The 18,369-nt window shown below is 44.8% G+C and overlaps 1 protein-coding gene across 4 annotated transcripts in view; it reads left to right on the top strand.

Moving 5' to 3' along the window:
- Window positions 1-18,369, top strand: part of CAST (calpastatin) — a 133,171-nt gene that overhangs the window by 58,641 nt on the left and 56,161 nt on the right. Inside the window, exon 1 of one of the 4 annotated variants that reach the window (XM_063453679.1) lies at window positions 11,120-11,233. The exons of the other annotated variants lie outside the window; for them this stretch is intronic. The gene's annotated coding sequence lies outside the window, so the exon portion shown is untranslated. Of the gene's footprint in view, window positions 1-11,119; window positions 11,234-18,369 lie in introns of those variants that run through there. 4 annotated transcript variants of the gene reach the window in all.

Here is an 18,369-nt window from a genome sequence, read left to right as displayed (position 1 = left end):
AATTAGGTGGTTTTGGTACACAAAACATGTCTCTTTTTTTTTTTTAAAAGGCATGTTTTTGCTGCTGGACACTGTTAATGCTTGTCGTAGAAAACTATTCAATTCAATGCATTTTATTGTTTGTGTGGAATGTAGTATGTGTTTGTGTATATGGAATTCAGTGTGTGTAGGGAATACAGTGTATGTGTTTGAATGAGGAACTGACCTGTGTGTATATTGGATGCATTGTGTGCGTGTTTGTGTATGCAATGTGTATATGTGAAAGGGTGGAACTGTGTGTGTAGAGTGTATGCAGTGTGTAGGTAAGGGAAGAAGTGTGTGTGTGTGTGTGTGTGTGTGTGTAAGGAAGGAAGTGTGTGTGTATAGTGGATGCAGTGTGTGTGTGTGTATAGTGGATGCAATGTGTGTGTGTGTGTGTGTGTGTGTGTGTGTGTGTATAGTGGATGCAATGTGTGTGTGTGTGTGTGTGTGTGTGTAGTGGATGCAGTGTGCGTGAATTTGTTGGGTACACTGAGCACCATAACCACTAATGCTGTGTTGGGCTGCTAAAGCTGACTCTCTCAATCCGTGAATAACTTTGAAATTTGGTATGCTAATACAACATGAACTTCTACTTTAGATTATTTTTCAATATATTATAATGTAAAACATTGCTCTTTCAACATTTAACCCTTTCAGTGCAGAGCTGAAGGAAGACGTTTCTGCTGATTAGTCTACATTTAGAATTTAGCATGTATACAGAACTCTCCTCACTTTTCCTGCAATCAAAAATGAGTACATCCGATAAAGATTTTGCTTTAGGTCATGAGCCGTGTGTACCTGAAGTAGTACTGCGTATCTTATGTCAATAACTGAAGGTTTATTATTACCACTCCGATAGCCACTGAAATGTAACCTCACCTGCCACGTGAAGCCAAAACCTCTTAGTTGCAGTGATACTAAAAAAACCTCCACTAATTTAAATATGCATAGCGAATTGGGATAGTGCACAAGTAACTTTTTTTTCCTGTGGTTTTATTGTATGTATTGGGGCTGATGTGTACTATAGTCATTGCTGCCGCCCAGGAGTAGTGGGAGTTTGAGCACAGGCTTTAATTTTGTATGTTTGTGTTTGCATTTATATTTCACAGCCGTGTTACAGTGCTGTCACCCACCCCATGTGTTCCCTATGAAAGGTTAATACTTGTGTAGGGGTCTAGAAAAATACCCCTCTCTATCTCATTAGAGATTTTACCTTTTAGCTGAAAGCAGTAGGTGAATTGTTAGTGCAGGACTCACATAAGAGGTTTTGGCTTGGTGGCAGGAGGAGTGGCACTAAAAACCTCCAGGTAGGTAAATGTGCAGAGTGATCTGGAATAGTGTGCAAGTAACCTTTCTCTTTGGTATCCTTTTATGTGAGTGCCACAGGCTTACTTGTTAACCAAAGAAATACAATTCTCTACAGATGAGCGAACATTTTTGCATTGCACAATAGTTGTTACAGACAACTTGAATAGTTTATTTTTTTTTCTTCATTGGCTAGAATTTTTACATTTTACTACAGAAACGAATACTGACCAGTTGCCATGACTTTATGTTGTTGCGCAGGCAAACTGAGGCAGTCACAGCTTATTGGGTAATTTTCTTGTTCCTACAAGCTTTGTCTCAGGGTTCATTTACCAATGTGTGTCCAATTGTTCCGGTCTCCTTTAGAAAGCTCTCTGCCTGAGCTAGACCCATCGGTGCAGGGCTTAGAGGGGGCACCAGGGTACTAAAGTGTGCTGTAGTAGTTATGGTGCTTAGAGTAGTAAACATCTAAAGAACAAATGGACTTTAAAGAATACAAAATAACATGGAAATTGTAATCGCTGAATATACCACAAGAGGGTGCACACCTCAATGGCTAACAGAGCATTTCATTTATAAATGGACACTATAAGCAACACAACAACTTTAGCTTACAGAAGTGGTTACTGTGCAAAGACCCTGTTCCCGCTGCATTTAATTATATGGGGGGGAGGGGGAGGGAGGAGAGAGGGGAGGTTCAGTTTAGCTATAGTTGTAATATAGAATTTTCATGAACCTTTTTAATTCTAAACAATTCACACCTTAGTGAATAGCTCTAAATATTTAACTGCTATGTTCTGTTTTTTTTTTTTTTTTTTACCTCTGCCGTTCCTAGGTGCAGAGGTAAGAGGGGAAAAAAATCCAAAACACTCTGTTGGCTTATTGTGTCCCATCAAGTTGAGTGTAATACATTGACTGTCCCTTCTGGACTACAACTCCGACCATGCTCAGCAAGATTCTGGCTAAGGCTGTTGCAAGTTAAAATATACATCTTTGCTTTGGAGATTTGACCAATGCTTCTCTGTGGAACGCATTTGATTGGACAATGCCCAACACTAAGGAGGAAGTAAGTGCTGAGCAGAAAGGGGTGGATCTTCATTAGCTACAGAGACCAGTTCTGCAACTACCGATAGGTAGGTTTTTAGGTGTTAGGAGTTTCCCTTAAAGCTGGGGATGCCGTGCAAAGGTGGGGAAATACTTTGTTGTCAGATATGTCTTCCCCATGCCATGGTATATGCTTTATTTATATCTGAATGGGTTATGGGTTTAATAGCTTGTAAACATTTACCATAAACACACCAAACCACATGCAAACCAGGAAGCCAAAATCAGTTTGGTGTGTCTATCTATCTATCTATATCTACAGTTCATATTTTTGAAATAAGCTACAGGCAGAACACTCCCTCTTGTTGTTTAGATAGTTCTGAGCTGTCTGGCTGCCAATATAGCTTGAAGGTTTCAGCAAGGGGTGTGGAATAGACACTGCAGCCCTCTCTCCCCAGCTACTTTCTTGACAGATTAGTTAAAGGGACACTCCAGTGCCAGGAAAACAAATAGTTTTCCTGGCACTGCAGGTCCCCTCTCCCTCCCACCCCCCATCCCATGTTGCTGAAGGGGTGAAAACCCCTTAAGTGACTTACCTGAGACCACCGCTGATGTCCCTCGGCCGTGGTTTAGGGTCCACCCACGCTCCTCCTGCTGACGTCAGCGGGGGAGACCGATTGCGCGGCCGCAGGCGGGATGAGACCTAATGCATTATACCTCCCCATAGGAAATGCTTTCCTATGGGGATTTTAGTGACGCTGGAGGTCCTCACACAGCGTGAGGACGTCCAGCGACACTATATCACAGAAAACCTGTGCTATAGACCAGGACGTGCCCTCTAGTGGCTGTCTAGTAGACAGCCACTAGAGGAGGAGTTAACCCTGCAAGGTAATTATTGCAGTTTATAAAAAAAACTGCAATAATTACACCTGCAGGGTTAAGGGTAGTGGGAGTTGGCACCCAGACTCCAATGGGCAGAAGTGGTCTGGGTGCCTGGAGTGTCCCTTTAAAGGAGAGGGGTGGATTAAAGCACAACAGAGGCAAATAGCAACTACCAAAGCTAGCTGTGCTGGTATAATGTTAAAGGTTTATAAATGGAATTGAGTTACTCATGGACTGTGCTTATAGTTTACAGAAATTGTGAGTAGTTTGCGTTAAACCCTGCAATTCATACAGGATAATTACTCTCTGACCACGTTTGTACACAATTTTTGTTTAGATTCCAGGGAACATGAGAAAATTGAAGTGCCATTGTGGGGAGCATGTTTTTTTGTTATTGCACTTTACTCCCCAGCACTGTTTACCCCAGTAAATGTTTCAGTAGCATACACTGAGAAGTTATTAAAGGGACACTAAAGTCACCAGAACAACTACAGCTAAATGTATTTGTTCTGGTGAGTATAATCATTCCCTGCAGGCTTTTTGCAGTACTTTTCAGAGATAATGCGGTGTTTACTTTACAGCCTAGGGATACCTCCACTGGCCACTCCTTAGACGACTGCGAAGGGCTTTCTGGCTGCACACTGTGACTGCCATTCAGTGTCTCCCCCCTCTGCATGGAGACACTGAACTTTCCTCATAGAGATCCATTGATTCAGTGCATCTCAATGAGGAGATGCAGATTGGCCAGAGCTGTGTTTGGCTTGTGCTTGCTCTGCCCAAGATCTGCCTCCTTGACAGTCTCAGCCAATCCAATGCTTTCCTGATGCCAAGCAGGGAGACCAGGGGCAGAGCAATCAGCAGCAGACTGGAGTGAAGGTAAAAGTTTACTATATGTAGGGAGGGCAATGTGGGAGCTAGATGTTTGTGTTCCTTTAAACTAGTTAGCTGTTAAACTCCAGGATACTGTGAAGTGCTTTGCAATGACTAGACACAACTCACATGACACTTGGCTAGCCATCCTTATAAGATCCTGGTGATAATGTAATAGATACAGTATACCTGAACGGCCATCACAATTCGATTTTTTTTTTTTTTTTTGGTATAAAGGCATTGTAAGTGGCACTGTCACCGTTTGGGGACGTTACAGAATTTGCAATGATCTCTGACGGTAAAACTGTCACTGATGCTCTGGTGGTTGGTTGGGGTCTGATGTCACTGCTGTAATCGTGCGCATGTGCAAGAATACAGCATTAGAGGGACCCTCCAGGCACCCAGACCACTTCTGCCCATTGGAGTGGTCTGGGTGCCAATTCCCACTACCCTTAACCCTGCAAGTGTAATTATTGCAGCTTTCATAAACTGCAATATTTACCTTGCAGGGTTAACTCCTACTCTAGTGGCTGTCTGCTAGACAGCCACTAGAGGGCACTTCCGTGTTTATAGCACATGAAAAGTGTGCTATATTGTCGCTGGACGTCCTCACGCTATGTGAGGACCTCCAGCGTCGCTGAAACCCCGTAGGAAAGCATTTTTCAATGCTTTCCTATGGGGAGGTCCAATGTGCATGGGCGGCATTGCTGCACATGCATTAGGTCTCCCCCCTGCTGGCGGCCGTACATGCTCAATAGGTCTCCCCTGCCAGATGACGTCGGCGGGGGAGGAGTGTGGGCAGACCCTGAACCAGCGCAGAGGGACATCGACGCTGGATACAGGTAAGTCACTGAAGGGGTTTTAACATGGGATGGGGGGTGGGAGGGAGAGGGGACCTGCAGTGCCAGGAAAATGGTTTGTTTTCCTGGCACTGGAGAGTCCCTTTAAGGTCTAACCTGCAATTCAGGGGGATCCTCCTTAGACATCCAGTTCCATGCACCGTTGACACTTCTTGACAGCGCTAGCTCTGCCCAGTGTCTAGAAGTATAAAATGCAGAATATCTTTCAACTGGGTTGGAATTTCAGTGAAATTCCAGCACAGTCAATATGAGATTTTATCTTTATCAAATACTCACTTTGCAGGAAAGGGGGTAGTTTCACTTTAAGCAAAATCTGTATATCTGCTACATAGAACCAATCAATATGTTGATCCATGAAGAAATTAGTGAATAAGGAGAAAAGTATTATATGACTTGTATACGGACTGGTTGTTCAAGATTTATTTTAGGGCAGGGCCCAATTTCATGGCACGTGATCATTAAAAATAAAGGATTGCACAAGGTTTATTCAATTAATCACTAAATACTACATTGAAAACTGAATGAGAAATTCGAGACCAAATTAGCCAATTTAGAAAACCTCTCCCATCCCATTTTAGTCACAGTGCAGAGGTTTTAGGATACATTTTGCAATAGAGCTTTCAATTCAGTACAATTCAGTGTTTAGTGAATAGGCCCTAGATTGCAGCCTTGGGGGACCCCCGGTACTAGAACAACTTCAGCGGAGTGAAGCCATGTAAATGGTCTCCAAAATGAGTTTTCACTTTCTTTCCTAATTGGTTATATTCTAAAATCTGAAATTCACTTTGAATACCCAACAATTCACAGTTTAGTAAATACTCCAGAGTCTAATTCAGGGGACCCCAACCCCAGTCCTCAAGTACCCCCTGCCAGTCCAGAATTAAGGGATTAGGAGGGAGATAGTCCCGTGCCTGCCTGAAAGCCTTCACACACAGGAAGCATGTGACCCGGTAATCAGGCAGAGCAGGGCAGCCCACGCGGGTCCTCTGCCGTTTTGCTTCCTGTGTGTAAAGTGCTGGCAGGCAGGGAGAGGAGTGAGCAGGGGGCCAGACAGAGCTGCAGGCAGGGAGAGGAGTGAGCAGGGGGCCAGACAGAGCTGCAGGCAGGGAGAGGAGTGAGCAGGGGGCCAGACAGAGCTGCAGGCAGGGAGAGGAGTGAGCAGGGGGCTAGACAGAGCTGCAGGCAGGGAGAGGAGTGAGCAGGGGGCCAGACAGAGGTGCAGGCAGGGAGAGGAGTGAGCAGGGGGCCAGACAGAGGTGCAGGCAGGGAGAGGAGTGAGCAGGGGGCCAGACAGAGGTGCAGGCAGGGAGAGGAGTGAGCAGGGGGCCAGACAGAGGTGCAGGCAGGGAGAGGAGTGAGCAGGGGGCCAGACAGAGCTGCAGGGAGAGGAGTGAGCAGGGGGCCAGGCAGAGCTGCAGGCAGGGAGAGGAGTGAGCAGGGGGCCAGGCAGAGCTGCAGGCAGGGAGAGGAGTGAGCAGGGGGCCAGACAGAGCTGCAGGCAGGGAGAGGAGTGAGCAGGGGCCAGACAGAGCTGCAGGCAGGCAGGGAGAGGAGTGAGCAGGGGGCCAGACAGAGCTGCAGGCAGGGAGAGGAGTGAGCAGGGGGCCAGACAGAGCTGCAGGCAGGGAGAGGAGTGAGCAGGGGGCCAGACAGAGCTGCAGGCAGGGAGAGGAGTGAGCAGGGGGCCAGACAGAGCTGCAGGCAGGGAGAGGAGTGAGCAGGGGGCCAGACAGAGCTGCAGGCAGGGAGAGGAGTGAGCAGGGGGCCAGGCAGAGCTGCAGGCAGGGAGAGGAGTGAGCAGGGGGCCAGGCAGAGCTGCAGGCAGGGAGAGGAGTGAGCAGGGGGCCAGACAGAGCTGCAGGCAGGGAGAGGAGTGAGCAGGGGGCCAGACAGAGCTGCAGGCAGGGAGAGGAGTGAGCAGGGGGCCAGACAGAGCTGAAGGCAGGGAGAGGAGTGATCAGGGGGCCAGACAGAGCTGCAGGCAGGGAGAGGAGTGAGCAGGGGGCCAGACAGAGCTGAAGGCAGGGAGAGGAGTGAGCAGGGGGCCAGGCAGAGCTGCAGGGAGAGGAGTGAGCAGGGGGCCAGACAGAGCTGCAGGCAGGGAGAGGAATGAGCAGGGGGCCAGACAGAGCTGCAGGCAGGGAGAGGAATGAGCAGGGGGCCAGACAGAGCTGCAGGCAGGGAGAGGAGTGAGCAGGGGGCCAGACAGAGCTGCAGGCAGGGAGAGGAGTGAGCAGGGGGCCAGACAGAGCTGCAGGCAGGGAGAGGAGTGAGCAGGGGGCCAGACAGAGCTGCAGGCAGGGAGAGGAGTGAGCAGGGGGCCAGACAGAGCTGCAGGCAGGGAGAGGAGTGAGCAGGGGGCCAGGCAGAGCTGCAGGCAGGGAGAGGAGTGAGCAGGGGGTCAGGCAGAGCTGCAGGCAGGGAGAGGAGTGAGCAGGGGGCCAGACAGCTGCAGGCAGGGAGAGGAGTGAGCAGGGGGCCAGACAGAGCTGCAGGCAGGGAGAGGAGTGAGCAGGGGGCCAGGCAGAGCTGCAGGCAGGGAGAGGAGTGAGCAGGGGGCCAGGCAGAGCTGCAGGCAGGGAGAGGAGTGAGCAGGGGGCCAGGCAGAGCTGCAGGCAGGGAGAGGAGTGAGCAGGGGGCCAGACAGAGCTGCAGGCAGGGAGAGGAGTGAGCAGGGGGCCAGACAGAGCTGCAGGCAGGGAGAGGAGTGAGCAGGGGGCCAGACAGAGCTGAAGGCAGGGAGAGGAGTGAGCAGGGGGCCAGGCAGAGCTGCAGGGAGAGGAGTGAGCAGGGGGCCAGACAGAGCTGCAGGCAGGGAGAGGAATGAGCAGGGGGCCAGACAGAGCTGCAGGCAGGGAGAGGAATGAGCAGGGGGCCAGACAGAGCTGCAGGCAGGGAGAGGAGTGAGCAGGGGGCCAGACAGAGCTGCAGGCAGGGAGAGGAGTGAGCAGGGGGCCAGACAGAGCTGCAGGCAGGGAGAGGAGTGAGCAGGGGGCCAGACAGAGCTGCAGGCAGGGAGAGGAGTGAGCAGGGGGCCAGGCAGAGCTGCAGGCAGGGAGAGGAGTGAGCAGGGGGTCAGGCAGAGCTGCAGGCAGGGAGAGGAGTGAGCAGGGGGCCAGACAGAGCTGCAGGCAGGGAGAGGAGTGAGCAGGGGGCCAGGCAGAGCTGCAGGCAGGGAGAGGAGTGAGCAGGGGGCCAGGCAGAGCTGCAGGCAGGGAGAGGAGTGAGCAGGGGGCCAGGCAGAGCTGCAGGCAGGGAGAGGAGTGAGCAGGGGGCCAGGCAGAGCTGCAGGCAGGGAGAGGAGTGAGCAGGGGGTCAGACAGAGCTGTAGGCAGGGAGAGGAGTGAGCAGGGGGCCAGACAGAGCTGCAGGCAGGGAGAGGAGTGAGCAGGGGGCCAGACAGAGCTGCAGGCAGGGAGAGGAGTGAGCAGGGGGCCAGACAGAGCTGCAGGCAGGGAGAGGAGTGAGCAGGGGGCCAGACAGAGCTGCAGGGAGAGGAGTGAGCAGGGGGCCAGACAGAGCTGCAGGCAGGCTGCTTCTCAGCCAGGAGCCGAGCAAGCACAGATCAAGGAGCAAGGTGGGCTCAGTGAGCTGTGGCACCCAGGTATTTTATGTTCATTTCCAGGATTCTTAGGGTGTGTGTATATTTGAGTGTGTAGATATTATGTGAGTGTCAGTATGGATTACTGTGTGTGAGTGTCAGTGTGGATCAATGTATGTGTCAGTATGGATCAAAGTATGGATTATTGTGTGTGAGTGTCAGTGTGGATCAATGTATGTATCAGTATGGATTACTGTGTTAGTGTCAGTGTGGATCATTGTGCGCCAGTGTATGTGAGTGTGTGGGCATCAGTACGTGCCAGTGAGTATCCATTAATCAAAAATCGGTGTTTATGCTTATATATGTTTTTTTTTTTTTTTTTTTTAATGACATGTTGAATTAAAAAAATGAAATATAGCTTTGCTTTATCTATGTTATTTGTGAAGGTATTCTGCATAGATAAATCACACACACACATACTTTTGACATTAGCCAAAGGGTTATTACTAATATTTATAATTTTAAAAAGTGAAAATCTAAATTTCATAATTTAAACCAAAATAGCGGATTTGAAACAAAATTTTAACTTGGGTATAGTGACAGCTTGACTATTGTAGCCTAAATTTAGCAATTTACATTTTCATTCACAAAAATATTAGTTTAGTGGATAACACCCTGCCTTTCTCTCAGTCTTTCATTCCCTGGTATCAAACTACATACAACGAAGAGTGCACTCATAGGAATGAGGACTAAACAAAATAAGATTTAATTTAAATCAGACGTGCAGCAGCATTCAGTCAATGTTTCATTCCCATTACTGGACCTTTCAAAATTATAAGGATGAAATGTTGAAGTAAGATGTTGCACATCTGATTAGAATAAAACAGCTCTTTTGTTTATTTTAAGTTCTGTGAGTGTGCTCCTTCTTGTTGGTTAAATAATTGGAACTGTATATCTGTCACAGCTGGCACAATTAATGATGGGGCTGGTATAACATTTTTCCAGGGCTGCTTTTTATTCCCAGTCTGGCCCTGATTATTACCCTGTTGTCTAAAAATATTTTTTTTTCCCCTTTTCTAAAAAAAACTTAGACACAACTGAGTAATCCCTAAGCCCTGAACTATTAGGGGGAACTTGAGGACTGGGTTGGGAACCACTGCACTAGATAAACGCCAGAATGGAAAATTCAGTGAAACCCACCAGATTTTACTTGGACATTTTCTGCAGGCAGTTCCAGGGTATATCAGTTAAAGGGACACTATAGTCACCTGAACAACTTTAGCTTAATAAAGCAGTTTTGGTGTATAGAACATGCCCCTGTAGCCTCACTGCTCAATCCTCTGCCATTTAGGAGTTAAATCCCTTTGTTTATGAACCCTAGTCACACCTCCCTGCATGTGACTTGCACAGCCTTCCATAAACACTTCCTGTAAAGAGAGCCCTATTTAGGCTTTCTTTATTGCAAGTTCTGTTTGATTAAGATTTTCTTATCCCCTGCTATGTTAATAGCTTGCTAGACCCCGCAAGAGCCTCCTGTATGTGATTAAAGTTCAATTTAGAGATTGAGATACAATTATTTAAGGTAAATTACATCTGTTTGAAAGTGAAACCAGTTTTTTTTTTCATGCAGGCTCTGTCAATCATAGCCAGGGGAGGTGTGGCTAGGGCTGCATAAACAGAAACAAAGTGATTTAACTCCTAAATGGCAGTGAAATTGCAGGGGAATGATCTATACACTAAAACTGCTTTATTTAGCTAAAGTAATTTAGGTGACTATAGTGTTCCTTTAATCACGTCAAATTTGTGTCTGTTTGCTGTCATTCTCTGACGAGTCTTTTTTTTTTTTTGACCGAAGTATAGAAGTCAGAAATTTATTAAAAAATAAAACTGCCAAATTTTCTCCAGTCTGATATAGTCTTGGACACTTTTGCAAAATATGTTTTTAAGCTTTGTGATATCTACAGTATTTAGCCACAGGCTGTTCAGCATCCAGTAGGCAAATAATGATAAAAGAGAGAGAAAAAAATTGAGAAATGTCTTTCCTCACACACCCTAATATTTAGGAGGAATTTGGTTTAGAATTACCACATTCGGAAAGGCCACAAAATGCTGTAGATTAATATCTGATCGGGAGCTGTCTAGATCAGAGGTTAATGATTTTTCCAAACACCTTATTTTGGCTAAGTTACATTCGAACTTTGGTGAATAATGCTATTTCGTAAAATGTGGTGAATTGGCAGCTGAATTTGCGAGTTTGTGGCAGGCATGGATCAATAACACAATTATTTCTTCACTAACTTGGCAGTATGTCCACTCAGCACAGATCACTGTTAAGTGAATAATCCCCAAATTTTAGAATTTAACCGTCAACTTCTATACTGTATGTGACAGTGATATAGAAAAAAAAAAAGACAATAAAATGTTTATATAATGTTAACAGCATGAATCAGGATCCACATATTGTAAAGGGAGGTGGGGTTATTAAATCTCTTGGGTGGAGATCTACTTTGTTACAGATGCAATTTGGAATGGCTGTGTCATGTCATGTGTGACTCTAAGATTTGGGAAGGCTTAATTACGTAGCAAGTAGAGAGGCGTTTGACAAGCTGAAACAGTCACAGAGGAAGACGTTAATGTTGTGGTTAGCTAGTAGCGAAGGAGAATTTGCAAGACCACAGGGCCAAGGGCTGTTTATTCTTAAAACCAAAAGGTATGTCCTCATAGCATTTCTACCATAATTAAACGGGTATATGGGGGCACTATGTGTTCACAAACTGTGGCAGTTATGTGTTTACACTGAGCAACGCTGACCCTGTGCCTTCTCCTGTGATCCAGAACATTAGCTACCTGAAACAGGGGGAAGAGGTGTCCTTAAACTTCTAGTTTGTAAGCTGTTTAACCCTTCCAAGGTCAGTCTTTTGGTGTCATAGGATAACCCCTTAATGACCAATGATATACTATGTATGTCTCGATATAATGGGACTTGTAACCCTTGCTATGAATGGGTTAAAAAAACCCATGCAACCAATGTTGGCAGATATTCAAACGATCTGCATTAAGCCGTGACTGTTAATATTTAAGGAAATTCTGAAATATAAAGTTAGTAGCAGCAAGTCTGTGGTGTTTTACAGGGTGTGGCGTTGTGAGCTTTACAGAGATTGTATTGTACCTTTTTAATTTGGCGTTTTGTAATATATATTAGCTGTAACTTTCACCAAATGGGCTAAAAAGTAACACAAGTTATGGCAGAGGAACTTCGTATGGAGCTGTAGAAGAATAACCAGGGTAAAATCACTAAATCTCGAATTGTAGTGGTAGTTATAGACATAATTTTAATCTAAAATGTTGCTATTTGGATTTCATTTCACTGTTTAGTAAATAGATCTTGTTGAATATTTGCTGTTGAAATGTAAATAGAATGTTAGACGGTTCATGGCATGTCAGTCATCCTTCATATCTGTAGAAGTTACCACTTAGTAAGGGCTCAGAAATAGAGCAGTGATGTATTATAAGAAGCTATTTTTTGGACCATGGGTGTTTGTATCTTTACCTGCTAAGCAGCTAGCAGCTCTTCTTTTTCTGTGAGGACTATGTGAAACTTGCAATGGAACTGACCTTCATGTAGTGATGGCCGAAAGGCAGAAGTAGTAATGGTGCAGCCTTAAGCGGAGACGGACGCTGTTCCTCAACTCCTCGCCCGGTAAAGTGATTGCAGCATTTACTGGGGTCAGGAGTGCACGAGAGGTAAATATATAACTTACCTTCACAGGCACTTCTGTGTACACTCCTTGTGATGCTGATAGAGCCCACCATCTACTGCTAATGTACTGTACAAGCAGATGCATGCTGGGTATTCCTTGTGGTCCCATCCAGGGCCTCAATGTACTGCTTCATGCCGATTTTAAGGTTATTTGCATCATATGCCAGTCTGTGCCAGATATGCATATGATGTTAAAAAATATGCATATGATGTTAAAAACAATAAAATAAAGTTTTGTTTAAAAAAAAAAAGTAAAATCTTTAGCAATTTTTTAGTTATGTAGTTGATTTGTTGGGAATGTTCCCCTTTAAGGCTGACAATGCCCACTAATCGCATTTGTTGATGTCTGTTTAATAAATTATCAGGGCTTTTCACTGATGTGTACACGGTATTCCAAGTGAATTTCATATTTAAGGCTAAAATAGCTGGAATGAATATACAGTTGACTTTGTAAAGTTTTCAAATTCAGCTTTTGGGGTCTAAAATGTTGAAATTAACAAATTCCTGACCATTCACACACATTGTGAATGTGTTTTTGTTGTTTATTTTGTGTTTTGTTTTAAGATTATATTTACAGCTGATATTTTAGTTTAAATTGATGGAAGCAACTTTTATAACAAACTGTAATGTTAGAAACATAATCCTTCCTACAGCTACATGGCTGGATCATTCACTAGAATGATTACTTAATGTATTCCCAGTTTATCAGTCTCAAGGCTTCTCTAGATCAATTCTTATGCGTTGTCATGCTACGAAAACAGGGCACAGATATGTTGAAAAAAACAACTTTGTGGCACTCCTTAGGGAAGATTTATCAAGACGGAGTAGGTACTATTTTGGGTGCAAAGTGCTAAATATTGTGGGACAGTCTTTTGGTGATTACCCTTTTATTTGCCCCAGTATAGCACCTGTTTTTGCCTCGCTAAAACTCCTCCCTTAAATTTATTTTCTTAAAGGAGTACTCCAGCGCAGATCCTGTGGACCACCCTAATGTTTTGATTGCAATCCAAGCTGTAGCTTTCTATAGTCAACTAGCAATTCAGTCTCCCCCTCTCTCAGAGGCTACAAAATCATTTTTACAGCCGGCACAGATTGTTGCAATGGGAACTAGACGTTTGTGTAAGATTTCTAGTGATATAGGAATTTTGTTTATGGTGGCTAGTTTTACACACATACACTCAATATTTTGACTAAATATTCATGCACAGTTCCAAACGCTGCTCCTTGTGACATTGCGTTAATGTGTTTTGTTGTACAAGATAGATATATGTCGGGGTGCGCAGTCTAGACATGGCTCTCTAGCTGTTGGACTGCACCACCTACCAGTGGCATAGCGTGGGATACCAGCAACCGGGGCAAGACCAGTATTGAGCCCCCTAACATGTGAACCATTATCACTCCCCCAACTCCTTTCCATCAGTCCAGTATTGAACCCCTTAACCCCTAGGTCCTGCTCTATCATCCATCTCTTTGTGCCTTGTGCACCTGATTTTTTTTTTTTTTGTTGTTGTTTGGCATCATGGCTGAATTAGCAAAACAAATATTACAGCAACAATGAAATCTAGCAAGTACAACAGAGGACAGGTTGCACCAAAGAGGACCAACAATATAAGAGATCTAAAAACACAATGACAAAGTCTTTAGTACAGTCCGAAGGTAAAAAAGTATCTTCAAAAAGTTCATCTTAGGACTGTACTAAAGACCATTTGTCATTGTGTTTTTAGAGACTTTTTAGAGCTCTTATTTTGTTGGTCCTCTTTGGCGCAACCTGTCCTCTGTTTTACCTGCTAAGTTACCTCTTAGGGTTTTAGAGGGAATCCCCTTTGTTTAGGTGTGCTGCCTCTTCTATTCTATTGTTCAGTTGTTCAGCGCTGAACCATCCCCCGTGTTTGCTTTAAAAATGAAAACGAACAGGTCGACAAACCAGAATAACAAAATTCAACAAACAATCGAGCAAAAGCATCATGTTTTAGCAACTGCATCATATTTTAACTCTGTGTTGGAAAACTAAATTGGTGGCACATTACTTGGCGACGGAATTTCAAGATTTCAGCAGGTCTTAATTTAGCGATGGGATTGTCACCTTATGCACAACTAACGGACGTCACATCTATGATCTCTGCTTGATATTTCTCGTTAAAGCGCTACCAAGGTGTTCATAGCCATAACAAATTATTTTTAAAAATCAGCATTTTAGACTCCATATTTTACATAAATCCTATACTTAAAAAAAAAAAAAAAGGGCATTGCTTTGTATATAATAACGGCACATTTTCACCAAATGTTTGTGTTTTCATACATATACTATTCAATTTCTTTAACATAGAGGGGAAATAAAGAAATGCTTAACTGGTCGTGGAGGAGGCGGTGGGGTTATTTAAAGAGTCAGCAGAAATATTTTGCTTGTTTCCATGGTGACTGCACCACTTTTGCATCTTGGCCCCATAACTTCACTTTCTTAAGTAAGCTCCCTGTATTTTGACTTGCACAGCCTAACCACGGTGTTCGCAGGCACCACGGCAACCTATGATGTTCCACGACCCATAATAACATACCCTACCACATTAATGGCGCATGTATGATATTCTACATAGTCACCAGAAAATATCTCACCACATCTAGCATCCATAATTACAAGTTCTTTATGGAAGATAGAACAATTATCTGTTCTATAGTATTAATCGCGTCTTTCAGTTTGAAAAGTAACCACAGTGAAATTAAAGTGAGTTTTTTTGTTTTGTCACTACTTTACATATGCAGGGAATACTTAGCAATACTTCCACGGAAGTTTATGTTCCATATCATTAAATGTGGCTGACGAGGATGGCCAGCGTGTATCGTGGGAAGCACTCGTTTGTTTTTCAAAACACTTCTGTATCAGTTTGATGTTATACTGGGTCAGTGCCCAGAGTCCTGTTATCAAAAGCAGGAGCTGTGGGCGTCACGTTACTCTGTAGGAGTGCCCTCTGAACATGTTGTGTCGTTATGAAATTCACATGACGAAGGTATAAGAGGCCTTATTTAGCCTGTTACATTACAGGGTGGAGATGCTATGATGCACCTGATTTAATGTCAAAATGTGGGTGTTAACCAAAAAAAGGTTCCCTAACCTGACACTTCCTTTACATAAATAAATTCAAAACCAATTTCAATGAAAAAATTACTTTCTTCTTAAATAGAAAATATAACCGGAATCATTGCTGCTTGCAGATCAGAGTGTAGCAGTTTTTTTTTTTTTTTTTTTTGTCAATCTTTCTTTTATTGAGGCATAGGGTTATGGTGGTACAGAATAAAGAGAGGGAGACTTGCAGGGGTTATACAGGCTAATATCATCATAAAAAGTTACAGAATCTCCTAGAATTATCAGCCTCATTTTATATTTTTTAAACAAGCTTATAACATTGAGTTATTCAAACAGGTGGGTTATAATGTATGTCTCGGTTATCCAGCTTAATTAATGTAACGTTGATACATCAATATACATTTTGTGTAAAAACATAGAGATATCAGGCTTTATAACAGTAATAGGTTGGTTTAAACACGCTAAGCTTGGTAGATTTATAATTGGTCTAGTAGACTATTAGAAATGCATTTGCACATTTTTCTGTGTTTTTTTTTTCCAGCTTAACTAAACATTTATAATATCTAAGTCGAAGTAGTGGAGGTAGTTAACAATAAAAACAATCGGGTTCTGGAGCTTAACAATGCTAAATTGGTCGTTGTTATACAGCTATCCCTTTATATAAGGTTACATACCACCTGGAACATTTCAGTAGTTTCTAATAGAGCTGCTATATGTTTACAAGTTAGGTTTGTAATGCGGCTTGTGTTGCCGTATATTGTGGCATGGTGTGTAAGCAGGGTTATGTGAAGCATAAACCATCGTCTACCAACATACCGGGCCAAACAATGCCATGAGGCCGGAGACACCAATGAAAAATATATACAGTCGCTAGCTAGCTTTAGTCGTTTTAGGTATGCTCTAGGTGTTCTATTGAACTGACCCCTATGAAACAGGCATACAATGACTTGCTTGATGAAGGTGCTTAATAGTGTGACATGCTAGATTTAGATCAACTGCGAAAACAACTTAAACAGCGACCACGAGGTTCCATGAGAGTGCTTGTCCGCCTGAAAGTTGTGGGCTAGGTTGTGGTCCGAAAAATTCAAGAAGTGACATAATATACTGGTAGTGTTACACTAAATACGGGCTATACATTGCGGAATTTAAAAAGAGTGGGGTGCCTGTACATCCAGACTATCTAGGCCCTAGTACACAGTGGGCTACCGTATGCAATAGTTAAGCAAACATAAAGGTAAAATTAATTAAATACGGTCTAAGCAGAGAGAAACATCAAGTAAAGTGAGAGGTAAAATAAAATGCAATAATGCAATACAATAAGCGGTAAGTCCCGTCAGAAAACTGACAGACCTCTACCCCCGGGCCCCCTTTTTCTGCTGACAGCAGGACCTGGTGGGGGGTCGCCCGAGGGTAGAGGAGTAGGGATAACAGTTTAAGACATCTAAGTAAAGTATACTATTACTAAAACAAAAAAAAACAAAAAAACAACAAAAAAAAAAACCAACACATTTTTGGCAATGGAGGTGAGTGCCCTCCTATATGTGAGAGAACTAATTCTAAGTCGCTATTGTGCGACATTTTGTGCTATTGGGCCAGGCTGGACTGGGATTATAAGGGATGTGGATCCCTTGGGCCATGCGTGGTAGTCCAGGGGGTCGTCATGCTATATGCCATCAAGTGTCGTGCTAATTGTGGGTCACTTACATTCAGACTACTATATATTGGTAGTTACAGTGGAAAGTCCATTTCTAAGTCCAGAGAGCTTGCCGAGCCCTGTTAGTTGGACGGTATGGCCCCCGGCCTAGTTCATGTGGTTACAGCGACGTATGGGTCGGGTGTGAGTCCTTGTGGCACGAATGGGACAGTTCTAGTCGGGTCCCAATCGTGTCGCGGAGATGTCGGGCTTTTCTGGCCTGTTTGCTTGAGGGAGTCCGTAGGTAGGCCCAGTACTTGCAGGAGCGGTGCCGCCTCGCAAATGTCCCGTATCTGATGAGTGACCGATACCTGCTGGATGGTGAGGGTGTGGGCCGGTCTCCAGCGGTATCTGAGGCCTTGTTGGCGGAGAAGTGCGGTTAGAGGTTGGAGGGAACGTCTCCAAGCCAGGGTGCCGCTGGAAAGGTCGGCATAAAAGCTCAGCGCCCTGTTATCAAATTGTAGGGGTGTCTTGCCTTGCAGGGCGTCCAGTACAGCCGTTTTGTCCGTTCTGTTTCGGAACGCAATTATGATGTCCCTGGTGGCCCCGGTAGGTGCTTTTGGCGATTTGGGGACTCTGAACAGGTAGTCGGGGTGTATGCGGTCTGCTTGTGCTGGTGGCAGAATCAGTGTGAGCAGGCGTTGAACAACCGTCGGTAGTTCTGCTTCAGAGAGATCTTCCGGGAGTCCCCTGACTTTCAGGTTGTTACGCCGTCTGGCGTCTTCGTGCTCGGCCATGCAGCTTTCATGTGAGCGTTGCTGTAGTTGCAGCTCTTGCACGGTGCGTTTGAGTTCTCCTATGTCCCTTGCGTTAGTTTCCATGCGGCCCTCCATTGTATTTAGTCGGGTTGTCACTCCTTTGAGATCGCCTCGCAGTGCAGTGATATCTTTATGGAGGTCGTTATGGTGGTCCGCGAGTATTTGTTTGAGGATCGACACTGTCACTGGTGTGGAGTCTGTATCGACGTTGGTCGGATGTGAGGGCTTTCCTGCCCTGGGGGCCGGTAAGTAATCTTCTCCTGAGAGGTCGTCTGAGAAATCAGAGCAGCCTCCATGGAGCGCCACCATGTTGTGTTCGCTTGCTCCTCGGGCCTGTCTCCACATGTCTCCTATGGTGAGTCCCGGGTTGTTTTTTTCCATGTTTGGTTTTTTCGTTTTGCGTCCCATCGTATTAGGGAGGGTGTTGGGGGTCTCTGTCGCAGTTTATGGGTAGTTTGTGAGGGTATTTTCTTGTTTTCTACGCTTTTGTCTCGGAGCTCCGGATTGTTGCGGCCGCTTGGTTTAGCAGTTTTAACCCTCCATGACCGTTACT

This window comes from Pelobates fuscus, chromosome 5 (assembly GCF_036172605.1).
Source record: "Pelobates fuscus isolate aPelFus1 chromosome 5, aPelFus1.pri, whole genome shotgun sequence".
NCBI classification, from domain to species: Eukaryota; Metazoa; Chordata; class Amphibia; order Anura; family Pelobatidae; genus Pelobates; species Pelobates fuscus.
The sequence above is the reverse complement of the archived record's forward strand: the minus strand, read 5'-3'. Positions and strand labels throughout refer to the sequence as shown.